Here is a 13,528-nt window from a genome sequence, read left to right as displayed (position 1 = left end):
TATTTTTGTGTTTATGTGGATTTCTATGGTATTAAATGCATGTGGGTTTTTTTGGGGGTGTGTGAATATGTATGTTTACATACGCAGTTTTCTCTTTTCTCTTTCTATGGAGTGAGGCAATCGAATGATTACTAAAATTAGCAGGCTCTAGTTTGCTAAATGAGCTGACATTTGTAAAAGAGCCTTTCACAAGGCCTGTATTCAATGCACGAAGGTTACTTTTTCCCACCAAGTAAAAGATAGAACCACTCCAAATGAATCTCCATCTAAACTTGAAATAGTCTGAGTTAAAAAAGCACCTGGGACCTGAATTTTTAGAGAAAGTTGTGTGTCATAGGAGTCAAAGATTGGGCAGGTTGGTTTTAGGCTTTATAGATTTTCATAATTTGCTTTTTATGGGTAGAGACAAGTAACTTACAATTTTCTGTCAATCAGCAAAGAGTTTACTGTAGTTTTTCTGTGTGTATATATTAGAAACTTATGTGTGTGATATATCTACATATCTCTATTTATATCTCTATGTCTATCTATATAGACACACACATACATACACACACTGCTTCGTATCAGTGGCCTTTGGTTTGGGTTTGGTTTGGTTCTCCAGGAGCAGGAGGTAAGATGGTTCCTGCACATCTTGGTCTGTAATCCATAACCTGGAGTCAGTGTAGCCCCTACTTGATTCCTATTTGCTCTAGAGACTTTGGCCTCCTCTGGAAAGAAGTTTCTGCATGTTAGCATGAAGTACTCACTCAAAACAAAGTCTGGGATTATATTCCCAGTGATCATAACAAGAGTGGGAGGAATTCACCTTAGGGCACCGTACATTTTACCCCCCCGCCCCCCCCCGCCCCCGCCCCCCCCCCAGTAGCTTTCTCATCTATCGTGCTAGGTGATTCTCAGAAAAGATCATCCTAATACTAAGCTAGTGTTCGTTGAGTCTTTACTGTGTAGGCCACTGGTTCTCAGGGGTGGCAGTTTTGCCTGCCACATTTACCTTCCCCTTCCAAAGGGTATTTGGGAATACTTGGAGACAATTCTGGTTGCCACAACAGAGAGGGGAGGAGTGCCATTGACACCTCGTGGCTAGAAGCAGAGATGCTGCTAGAACACAATGCACACACTTTCTCCCACCCAACAAAAAATCAGCTGCCCCCAAATGTCAGTCATACTGAAGTTGAGAAACTTCGGTGAATGCCAAGCTCTCTGTTCCTTCATTACAGGCAAGTTTCCCTTAATCTTCTCACAGATCCAGCGGGCTAGGTACCATTGTCCTCCCCCATTTGAAAGTGAAAGGTAATACGGCATGGAGAGAAGAAATGACATGACCAAGGCCACTAAGGCCTAGGTGCAGGACTGCACGTGAGCCAGACCCATCTTGCAGACAGTTCTAAGCTGCAGACATCCTTATTTGTGTCTGACCAGCTTCCCAGAGAATGAGGTATTTCCAGTCAATACACTGGCCCCCCTCACAGATACAGGCGAATTGTTCCTGCACAGGAGAGACCAGTCTAGATTTTGTCATTCTCTTCTACTGGCTACTGTATTCTGTGCCAAATGTCACCTGTAGTGCAAAATTTGTCTCTGTTTACCCCCTTTATTTTCTTTCATTTCTTTGCCTCGCCCTTTTGGTTTTGCTTTTCTGGGACTGCAATAATCTAGCTTCCTTCTAGACTATAACTATAACCCCTTTCTTAAAGAGCTGTCTGTGTAGCTGGAGGGCCAACTTCACTGATGGCTAACTGGATGGTTGTCCTGGGGGACAGGGTGTTGATTATTGCCACCGGGCTGGAGAAGAGGACAATTTCCTCTGAAACAGGACAGTCCCTGACATTCATTTTTAAAATTTTTTGATGAAATTCTCTGGCTGTCCAGAGGCTAGGAAAACAAAAATAAATCTGAATTTAGGTTCCCCAGATTGTGCCAAGATTTCACAGGAAAGCTTTCTTCCATAAAAGCCTTCTGAGGAATTCCTTTATCAGGAGAGAAAAGCATTCCTGGAGATCTCATTAGGTAAATTACTCTCAGATTAACATATTTTATTAATTACCTATTATGAAACCCCAAAGCTAAACAATCATAAAAACAACAAAAAGAAGTAAATATAGTTCCCAGTGACTAATAGATGCCATAAAAGACATAATCAGTAAAATCAATTATATGCATTATTATAATGAAAGGTACAGTTAGTGCTTTAAAAAATAATTAGGTTATTGGCTAAGAGGAAACTAGCCCCCCTTCATTACCCCTGGAGCAAGCCCCGGATGCTTCACTCAAAGGCTTTTAGTATAGAAATCATTGGTTTTATTGGCCAGGCAAATTAGTGACTCCATTAGCCTCACCAGTGGGGGACCCTGGTTTTCCTAAGTCACCAGGTGCTTTTGATCTGGTTGTGCATTTTCTTGAGTGGAAAAATAAAGGGTTGGAACAATGCATCAAGATGGGTACAAAATATCTGCCAGTCTAAATGTGTGGCAAAGGGTAGGAACCAAGATAAAGGAAGTAAAATAGGAGGTGATGGTTTGGCTGTGTGTGGACTGTGCAGTTTGTGTGGTGTGCATGGTGTGAGTAGCTTGTGGCTACATGTGCGTGCCTGCCCAGTGCACATGTGTGTGCCACTTGAGAGCTTATCAACAACATTTCCAAACCTCTGTCCAGAGCTCAACTTGCCTGTCTTGCTTTGTATGTAAAAATATTCCACTTAAAACCTTAGCCAAGCTACCACCAAAGTGCCAATAAATAATATATGCAAAGTGTTTTTTTTCTTATCAATATAAAGAAACGCGGAGTTGTGAGGCTGGTGAAAACTCGCATTAGACAACGTAATGAAGCAGGAATTAGAACAGCGTAGTTCCTCTGGCCATTATAAATGAGGACGGCAGCTACCTGGAGAATGGGAAAACTGATGAGTACAGTCTGTTGGGGAGAGCAGGAGGAAAATTTCCCTCAGGAACACATTTCAAATTACTTATTTATGAACTGATGAACTGGGAGACCACCTATCGAGACATCGGCGTAAGCAGTCTGCTGCAGACAGCTACAGAACTCCAGCTAATTGTGCGCCTGTTTTCTGTTAGAACTCCTGTTCTCCAGCTGGGCTTTGGAGGCAGGAAATTTAGGCTATGACTAGAAGTTACGCTTTTCCTCTTTCTTGTCCGCATAAATATATACATACATATTTTAATCCACTTGAATCTGTTTGGCGAGGGCCTGGGAAAAAGCTGCTACAATTGGCCCTGGAAGGGCTGGGGTGGAGAGGAGGTTTTGGTGTTGAAAGGTTTGCAGGTTATGCCCCACCGTCTGGGAGGGAATTGAGTTCTGGTCTCCTGTGTCAGCTCTCAAAAGGCTATTGGATCAGGCCATGAAGAGCTTCCTGCTTCCCTTCCTGGTCAGTGTCCTCCTCCCCCTTCTCCACACCTTTATCACCATGGTGACAGGGTATTGAGTGCTTGCTAGGCGCTGGGCTTTCTGTGGTGTTTTACATGCATGATCTCATTTTATCCTCACAAGACCCTATGAAGTAGGTACCATTGTCCCCATCACAGAGGTAAATAAACCGATGGATGAAGGAAGTGAAGCGACTTGGGCAAGGCCATGAGTCCAAGGCCACCTGACCCCATGACTTAGCCTCCTCATCGCCTCCTGGGTGATTATAAATGTTCGTGGGAAGGAAGGAGCATCTTCCATTGGGGAGTGCTATGGACTTATGCTCTGAGCTGCAGGCTGCGTGATGAAGGGAAAGGAATCTGACAATCAGGGAACAAGGGTGTTGTTGGGAGACAGTGTAGCTAACTGGTTAAGAGCTAAGTCCCTTAGGGATTTTTATTATTACCTCCCTTTTACAGATAAGGTAACTGAGATGCCACAAAGTGCTGCAAACTTGTCCTAAGTTACATATGTAAGTTACAGAGCTAGAATTTGAACTGGGTCTGGGCTGTGAGCTTCCCACTAGGTAGACTAGCTCCTTGAGGGCAAGGTCTAAATCTTATTCAAATTTTAATCCCCAGTACCTGGGAAAATACCTTTGGTAATGGATCGTCAATACATATTTGCTGAAATGAATTCTCAGCTTTAAATTCAGCAAGCTTATGGAATTCTTGGAAAGATTCCCATTCCTTGGTCAATACTGCAATAATAGCAGCATATCATATTTATTGACCACCTAACTGTGTGCCAAGCCCTATGCCATGCCAGTACACGATCATCTCATTCAATCCTCAAAATCTGATGAAGCTGATATTTTTATCATTATTACCTCTAGATTATTGAAGCTTGGAGAGGTTAAGTCAGTGGTTCTCAACTGGGAGTGGTTTCCCTGACCCCCAACAAAGGGAACGATGGCCATTCTGAAGACACAGCCAGGGGTAAGGGGGGTGGGGGATGCTATTGGCACCTAAGGAGTAGAAGCTAGGGTTGTTGTAAACATCCTGCAATGCACAGGGCACCTTTTCACAGTAAAGAATTATCCAGTCCAAAATGTCAATATTGAGATAATCTGGGTTAAGCGCTTGCCCAAGCTGTTAAGTAGCAGAGCCAGGATTCAAATTCCGTATCTGACTCCGGGGCCTGTGTCCTGATCATCTACTGAACAATTCTCCAAGTCCCCCTCTCCTTGGATACCCTATGGTTTGCTCAGAAGACACAATTACATTATAACCTGAGTTGGGGTTGGAGGGGGGAGATAAGTGACTCAAGGGAACAAGTCAGGAGCCTCTGGTGTGGATCTCTATGCAAAGTAGATCTGTAATCTCAGCCTGATCTTGGGGTCCTGACTATACCAAATAAACAAATGCTGTCTGCATGGCAATTCTGTCAGGGCCAGATAAAGCTGGAGCCAGGAGGACTTGGTGGAAAGACTGCAGGGCTGGGGCATCCCAGATGGCTGACTTCAATCATTCTTCCTGTGTAGCTTCTGGAAATCCCCAAACACTCTTAGCTTTTATTTCTTTAACCGTAGGACAGAGAAGGCTCCAGCCTGCCTGCTTCTCAGAGCTGTTTACAAAAACCACGTGAGAAAATGACTGCTTAAGAGTTTTGAAAAGGGCTTACACATTGGCTGGGATTCCCTTCATTACTTTGACAAACATGTAGTGATAACAGTGAAAACTTATACCACTCCTATTGAGTATTTGTTCTTTGCCAGACATTTCTTTAAGGACTGGATGTACTTGTTTAATTTGTTCTTCAAAACAATTCCATGAAGAAGGTACTAATTTAGAATGGCCCCATGCTTGGTTTAATACTCTGATGTAACCATACCTCTGATATAAAGTCTTAATAATATTTGAACAAGGGGCCCTGTATTTTTATTTTGCAGTGGGTCCTGCAATTTATGTAGCTGATTTTTCCCTTTTGATCCGTCTGCTTCTAGCCTAAGTGTATAATAAGCCCTCATTAGTGCACCTGTCAGAAATGGCCTATTGCTCCCTGTAGGGTCACAAGAATAAAGGTTTTTAAAGTTGATTATTTCCCTACGAAAAGAAGCGGTGACATTTACCAGGCTTATCAATCAGTTCTATCTACACATTGATCAGGTAGAAAGGGCAGGAAACTAGACCAGAGGCAATAAAATAATAAAGAACTAGTTAAGTAGTCAGGCTCTGGGTTCAGACAGCATCACAACAACAGCTACGATAACAATGATAACAGAAATGGTATAATCCACAGCAAAACTTCCCTGTATTTCCCATGTACAAAAGCCCTATGCTAAGTGCTTTGACATGCATGATCTCCTTTAATTCTCACAGTAAATCTTGGGGTATGCATTATATTATTATTCCTATCTTTCAGATGCAGAAATCATGGCTGAATGGAGTGACTTACCCACCACACCATGTAGCTTGTGATGGGAGCCTGGCTCCATTTGTTGGCTATAATGCCTTGTGTCAGCAACCAATCCATGCCTCACTTTCCTTGTGTATGAATGGGAATATAGCTTACTTTGTAAAATTATTATACATTTTGAATTAGGTAATGTAATCTGGAATGTAGAGGAAGGGTCTTGCCCATTTTGTTTATTGTTGTATGCCTTATTTTAGAACAGTGCCTGGACATAGTTGGTATATCAGCTATCCATTGCCAAAATGCCATGTAATAACCACTCACAAAACTTTAATGGTATGTAGGAATAAGCAATAAAATGTGACTTTATTTTTTGTATGGCAAGAGTCAGTTGGTGTAGTCCCCATAGCTTATTTTTGCTTTTGTTTCCCTTGCCTTAGGAGATATACCTAGAAAAATGTTGCCATGGCTGATGTCAAAGAAATCACTGCCTATGTTTTCTTCTAGAAGTTTTATGGTTTCAGGTCTCACATTTAGGTCTTTAATCCATTTTGAGTTTATTCTTGTGTACAGTATAAGAAAGTGGTCCAGTTTCATTCTTTCGCATGTAGGTTTCCAGTTTTGTCAGCACCATTTGTTAAAGAGATTGTCCTTTCCCCATTGTATATTTGTGCCTCCTTTGTCATAGGTTAATTGACCATATAATGTGGGTTTATTTCTGGGCTCTCTATTCTGTTTCATTGATTTGTTTTTATTTTTGTCCAATACTATACTATTTTGATTACAACAGCTTTGTAGTATATCTTGAAATCTAGAACTGTGATGTCTCCAGCTTTGTTCTTCTTTTTTAAGATTGCTTTGGCTATTCGGGGTCTTTCATGGTTCCTTACAGATTTTAGTATGATTTGCTCTATTTTTTGTGGGGAAAAAACCCCAAGAATTATTGGTACTTTGATAAAGATTGCATTGAATCTGTAGATTGCTTTGGGTAGTATGGACATTTTAACAATATTAATTCTGGGACTACACCAAAATAAAGAGCTTTTGCACATTGAAGGAAATCATCAACAAAATGAAAAGGCAACCTACTGAATGGGAGAAGGTATTTGCATATGTTATATCCAACAAGAGGTTAATATCCAAAATATATAAAGAACTTATACAACTCAACACCAAAAAATCTGATTAAAAAATGGGCAGAGGAGCTGAACAGACATTTTTCTAAAGAAAACATACAGTTGGCAAACAGACACATGAATAGATGCTTGACATCACTAATTATCAGGGAAATGAAAATCAAAACTATAATGAGATTTTACCTTACACCTGCCAGAATGGTTAGAAATAAAAAGAGAAGAAATGGGGACGCCTGGGTGGCTCAATTGGTTAAGCACTTGACTTTGATTTTGGCTCAGGTCACGATCTCAGAGTTGTGAAGTGGAGCCCCGTGTCTGGTTCCATACTTAGCATGGAGTCTGCTCGAGATTCTCTCTCCCTCTCCCTTTGCCTTTCCCCACTACTTGCACATGCTCTCTCTTTCTAAGTAAATAAATAAAATCTTTTTTTAAAAAAAGATAAGAAATAACAAGTGTTGTTGAGGATGTGGAGAAAAAGGATCCCTTGTACACTGTTGGCGGGGAATGTAAATTGGTGCAGCCACTATAGAAAGCAGTATGGGGGTTCCTCAAAAAATTAAAAATAGAAATACCATATGATCCAGTAATTCAACTCTCAGGTTTTTGCCTAAAGAAAGTGAAAACACAAATTGGAAAAGATAGATGAACCCCTATGTTTATTGCAGCATTAATTACAATTAAGATATGGAAACAACCTGAGTTCATCAACAGATGAATAAATTTTAAAAAAGTGGCATATATATACAATAGAATATTATTCAACCACAAAAAAAGATGAGATATTGCCATTTCTGACAATATGGATGGACCTAGAGGGCATTACGCAAAGTGAAATAAGTCAGAGAAAGACAAATACCATATGATTTCACTCATATGTGGAATCTAACAAAAAAAAAAAGAATAAACAAATAAAGAAACATACCCATAAATAGAACACACTGATGGTTGCCAAGGGGAGGGGGGAAGGGGAATGGGTAAAAGGGAGTGGAAGATATAGGCTTTCAGTTATGGAGTGAATAAGCCATGGGAGTAAAAGGCATAGCATAGGGAATATAGTCAGTGGGTATTGTAATAGCATTATATGGTGACAGATGGTAGCTACACTTGTGGTGAGCACAGCATAAATATAAGCTTGTTGACTCACTATGTTGTACGTCTAAAACTAATGTAAAAATGTGTGTCAACTATACTTCACTTAAAAAAAAGAAGAGTCCGTTGGATTCTATCTAGATAGGTCTGCTGATCTTATGTGGGTTTGCTCATGGGTCTGAGGGTCAGCTGGTTTTTTTCTGGAGTACCTGCGGCAACTTAGTTATACTCCACATCTCTCTCTTCCTGAAGAAGGACAGCTTGGACATATTCTTATAGTAATGTTAGAGATACCAGCATGCAAGTAGAAATGTTGTGGTGCTTTTTTAAGCCTCTGGTTGTTTCACATCTGCTGATATCCCACCAGCCGAAGTATCACCAGGCCAAGCCCAGAGTCAAGGAGTAGGATAGGTCACCTGGACCAAGGTGGGAGAGGTGAAGAATTGGGGCCAATTTGCAATCAATGTACCACAATTGGGTCTCAGTAAATATTGAAAAAAGGATTTGAAAGTGCTTAGGCATGATAAAGGTTCAAAAAATGGTAGTTTACCATTTTTGGGCAAAATAGTTGAAGGGAATTTAAGAGGTACAAACTTACAGTTATCAAATAAATAAGTCATGGGGTTGTAAAGTATAGCACAGGAAATATAGTCAATAATATTGTAATAACTTTGGTGACAGATGGTAGCTACACTTAATTGTGGTGAGCATTTTGTAATGCATATAAATGTCAAATCACTATGTTTTATACCTGAAACTAATATAATATTGTATGTCAACTATACTTCAATTAAAGAAAAAATCCTGATGGTTAAAAAAAATTATAATAAAATAAAAAATAGTAGTCAAAACAATTATCAAAATTACCTGATAAACTATGGATTTTGTAAAAGGGTTAATCCAGGAGAGGGATTTGACCATACATGCCTTTTGACCAATCATGCATTTTTGTTGTTGTTTCTCTTTAAGTTTCCAAAATATATTGGGGGTGTCAGCTGGACATAGTGCCACTTTTTCTTTTAAAAAGGACTAAAATTTCACAGGTCACAAAAGTAACCAATGAAACAGTTTCTCCAGAACCAAGGTAACCATAGGGCTCTTTCAATTTGTCAAAATAAATTCCATTCTCAGCAAATTTCCCCTGACAACTTTTCATATCATGGTTCCATTCCTTTGTTTTAATCTAATGGGGCATGGACTTGGGTTTTGAGAGTAGTGATTGTTTAAGCATTCCTTTTGACAACTCCTGACAGAGCCTAGGATGGAAGCAGCTCACCTTAAGCCTGAATTTGGCCCAGTGCCTCTTGGCATGCCCTGTCTGACTGCTCTTGAGTGCTGGTTGTGGAGCAGTAGGGCCCCCCAGATTCTGATTTCTTCTAACGGGTTGAAGGGTTTGCTTCTAAGTGAGTGTGTGTGTCTCTCTCAGAGCTCTGCTCTGTGCAGCGACGATGATGACAGGTTGGTTTAATGCAGCTCTTGCCAAGATTAAGGGGTTGTCAGACAAGTATCATGGGAGACTGAGGGATTACTCTGAAAAATCACTCTGAATTGCTAACTAACAGAGAGCTAGCATTCAAGTGGGGGTAGGCTTCCTTGTATTTGAGGAGCTGCAGAGAGGTCCTTAGCCGACCTGACCTCCCTCCTCACTCTGAGAACAGATTAGGTGAGCCACTGAGATGCCTCCAACCTAGGGTTATGGGTCCCAGGAGGGCCCAGGATTAGACATCAGGGGCTCTATCAACCTTGTAAAATAGCTTGCAAAAGTATATCCTCATAAACATATGACTTTTTTTTTTTTTTTTCTGGGAGAGAGGGCTATAGTTTTCATCAGCATCTCAAGGATTTGTGATCCCCAAATAGAAGACTATCCTGTTCAGTGCTGCAGGCAGGGCTCTGTAGTTAATTTTAAGGAGTTTTTTCCGGACACTGTAAGAAATGAGCAGCCAGTAAACAGTTTAAAGAAGTAAGGCGGAATGAGTAGGCTTGATTTTTAAAAAGGTTACTCTAGGTATAAAATCTAGATATAGAATTGCTACAAAAATTGCTATAACTATTTTTTTCTCAATTATGTATTTCATATATGCTAGAGATGAGCAATGGAAATGATACTCAGAGAGATTCTGGCAGTGAGAGTGCCTGCCCTCATGGAGATTAAAATCTAGGGAGAGAGTTGAATAATTCTAGTACGGCTGGAGATTCTAGTACAGTATGAGAAGTGATATTTCTTCATCCATTCATTCATTAATTTGATAAATATTTATTGAGCCTCTACTATGTACCAGGCCCTGTGCTATGTCTTGGGGACATCAGTGTGTTTTAGACCAGCATAGTCTCTGCCCTCATAGAACTCACATTCAAATTGAGGATACAGACAGGTGAACGAGCCATTAAAGCACATGGTGACATATACTAAAACAGGGGATGTACAAGGGCAGTGAGGACACGGGACTAATATACCCAACTTAGCTCCCAGGACTTGAGGACCATGAAGGTTCATACACTATTTCAGATAGAGACAGAGGGAACACAGTTGCAGACTCTGAATGCATTTCCTGCTTAGTAGAAACTTGAATAGATAATCTTGGATTAGATGTCTCCTTTCTTGCTTATCAACAAGCACATGGATTTGCTGAGGGCAGAGAGAATGAAGAGGGCTGAGTAGGTTTAGTAGTCTAACTCATGAACCATAAATTGAATGTCAGAAGGCTTAGGTTCAATCTTATTTTTCTTTCTTACTAGCTGTGTGACCTTGGGCAAGTCATCTCACCTTTCTTTTTTTTTTTCTTTTTAAAAATATTTATTTATTTGACAGAGAGACACAGTGAGAGAGGGAACACAAGTAGGGGGAGAGGGAGAGGGAGAAGCAGACTTCCCACGGAGCAGGGAGCCCGATGCGGGTCTACATCTCAGGACCCTGGGATCATGACCTGAGCCGAAGGCAGATGCTTAACGACTGAGCCACCCAGATGCCCCTCATCTCACCTTTCTGAGCCTTACCTGTGAAACAGCTTTAATTATTTGCCTTGCCTATGTCAAAGGGATATTATGAGTATCCCTATCCCTCTGCCTATGCAGAGGCGATTAGCACTCTACAAAAAGAGTCCATGACTCTTTTTTCATAGCTGGGCCATTCCTATAGGCTCTGCCCCCTGACCTCCATTTTGTCTCTTCTAACCAGGATCTGTTTCCTCTGGATCCATCCTATGAACTTGTACTTGATTTCCCTCATCCTCTCTGATTTCTTTAGGTTGGTGAGCTAGTTTCAATTCCACCTTGGGATGTTGCCTCTCAGGATACTCACTTCAGTTTCACATTCTGTAGTCAGTTTCTGACCCTGTACCCCAGACAGGCTCCTGGGACCCAGCCTTCCAACTTGTGTCAAGACCCCTGGGCTTATGCCTGTCTGGCAGGGGATTAAATACAATAAATAAAAGGAGATGTGACAAAGATAATGCCTTACTCACCACACGTTTTCCTTTCTGTGAGCATGTAGGAAGATTACATTTCCAAGCCTCCCTTGCAGCTAAGTTGGTGTCGTGTTAACTGAATCTGGCTAATAGAACGTGGGCAGAAGTGATGTACACGATTTCCAGGACTGAGCCTTTACACCATCATGTGTGATTCTCCAACCCTCTCTTTCCCTGCCATGGGGACCATGTGTTCCAGAATTGTAGCAACGAGGTGGAGAAGGGTCACCCAAGTCCCACGGACTACAATGTGAATGGGAAATAAACCTCTGTTGTCCTAAGCTTTAGGATTTATCTGTTGTGGCAGCTTGTGTTAATAACCCAATATAGGTGATAACATATGAAAGTCCTTTGTTAACTTCAAAATAACTTGTATTTTATGATTTAATCATTATATTCTTTCACTGATAAAAGATGCTCAGTGGTCATCACATTCTCCTAATTGCACTTGTTTTTACCTCTTTATGTTGCAAATGACAGAATCCCACTCAAATAAGCTCTATAGGAAAAGGGAAATTTTGGGGGGTGGCGTGCATAAGGGGTTTTGGTGGAGGATTTTTTAGGCCCAGGGTTCTAAATATTATCATGACTTGTTTTTCTCTGTCTCAGTTCTTCCTTCCTTTCTGTTGACTTTATCTGCATTTATATCCTCTCCAAAGCAGCGGGGTTGGGGGGAGGCGTGTCCCTGGCTGTTCTAAGCTTATGTTCTACCAGCTAGGAAGAATAACAAAAATCTGAGACCACTTTTTTACCATTTGTTCCAGCAAATCTCCAGGGAGTGCCTTTGTGGCCTGGCTTGAGTTACCCTACTCATCCCTGAACTGGTCATGCACTGTGTGGTTATTTGCTCAGGCTTAGACTATGGGGTCACCCTTGGAGACTAGAGATGGTGACAGCTTTCCACTGCCAACCATATGGATTAATATTAGTGTAGAAATGTTCCTCAAAATAAAACTGGATTGTTAGTATCCAAAAGGGTAATGGATGTTCACTATAGCCAAATTATATTTATTAAGTACTTGTTGTATGTTAGAACTAGTACATAACATTTTTAATACAGTATTTCATTTAGACCTCCCAAGAACCTGAGGAGATAGATTTTGTTATTTATGGAGTAATGGCAATGGAATCACTGATCATTTCATAATGTAGATTTGATGTGAATTTATACATAGTTTTTAGTACTAACATGATTGCAGCAGTGACCATATCCATTGATAATCTAATTGTTCTTGCAGTAAAGGAACAATGGAATTCCAAGGGAAGAATTGTCTGGCATAGGAATGTTCTTGCTTTAGTGATTCAGACCATTCTAATGAACAACAAGAAATATGGGCCTTACATTGTATTTATTTGTGGAAAGATATTCATATAACACTGTTCCAGTGTCATCAATACAACCATAATTCATGAACCTGACAATGGAGCAATGCATTCTGTGTGGTCTCACCATTGAGGAAACCTGAAGCTGCCAAAACAGAAATAAAAGCCATAAATCACAAATATTCAAATTCTTTCTCCTGTTCTGACACATACAACTTTAGCATTTTAGGGCCACAGAGATGAAAGGAACCTCCTGTTTCACACCTCCTAAATTCTCCCTTTTTTTTTTTCTGAGCCTCAGTTTCTTCCTTGTATTTTATTTTTTTAAATTTTATTTTATTGTGTTATGTTAATCACTATACATTACAGCATTAGTTTTTGATGTAGTGTTCCATGATTCATTGTTTGCGTATAACACCCAGTGCTCCATCCAATACATGCTCTCTTTAATACCCATCACCAGGCTAACCCATCCCCCCACCCCCCTCCCCTCTAGAACCCTCAGTTTGTTTCTCAGAGACCATGGTCTTCGTTGGTTCGTCTACCCCTCTGATTCCCCCCCTTCATTTTTCCCTTCTTACTATCTTTTTTTTTTTTTTTTTTTTAACATATAATGTATTATTTGTTTGAACTGGACTTAGGTTGTCAAATGGTTGGGCACATTTTGAAGTTGATCATGGAGGGTGGAAAGGGGATGGGGAAAGAGTCACAACTCAGCCTATCAGCAAACCCGCT

The 13,528-nt window shown here is 40.6% G+C and overlaps 1 long non-coding RNA gene across 2 annotated transcripts in view; it reads left to right on the top strand.

Moving 5' to 3' along the window:
* Positions 1 to 13,528, top strand: part of LOC123862529 (uncharacterized) — a 430,798-nt gene that overhangs the window by 249,825 nt on the left and 167,445 nt on the right. The window lies entirely within an intron of this gene.

The sequence above is a fragment of the Mirounga angustirostris genome, unplaced genomic scaffold (genome assembly GCF_029215605.1).
Source record: "Mirounga angustirostris isolate CCGP_5_RB_7025 unplaced genomic scaffold, mMirAng1.0.hap1 SCAF_7, whole genome shotgun sequence".
Taxonomy (NCBI): Eukaryota; Metazoa; Chordata; class Mammalia; order Carnivora; family Phocidae; genus Mirounga; species Mirounga angustirostris.
This window is presented reverse-complemented; position numbering and strand designations above follow the sequence as displayed.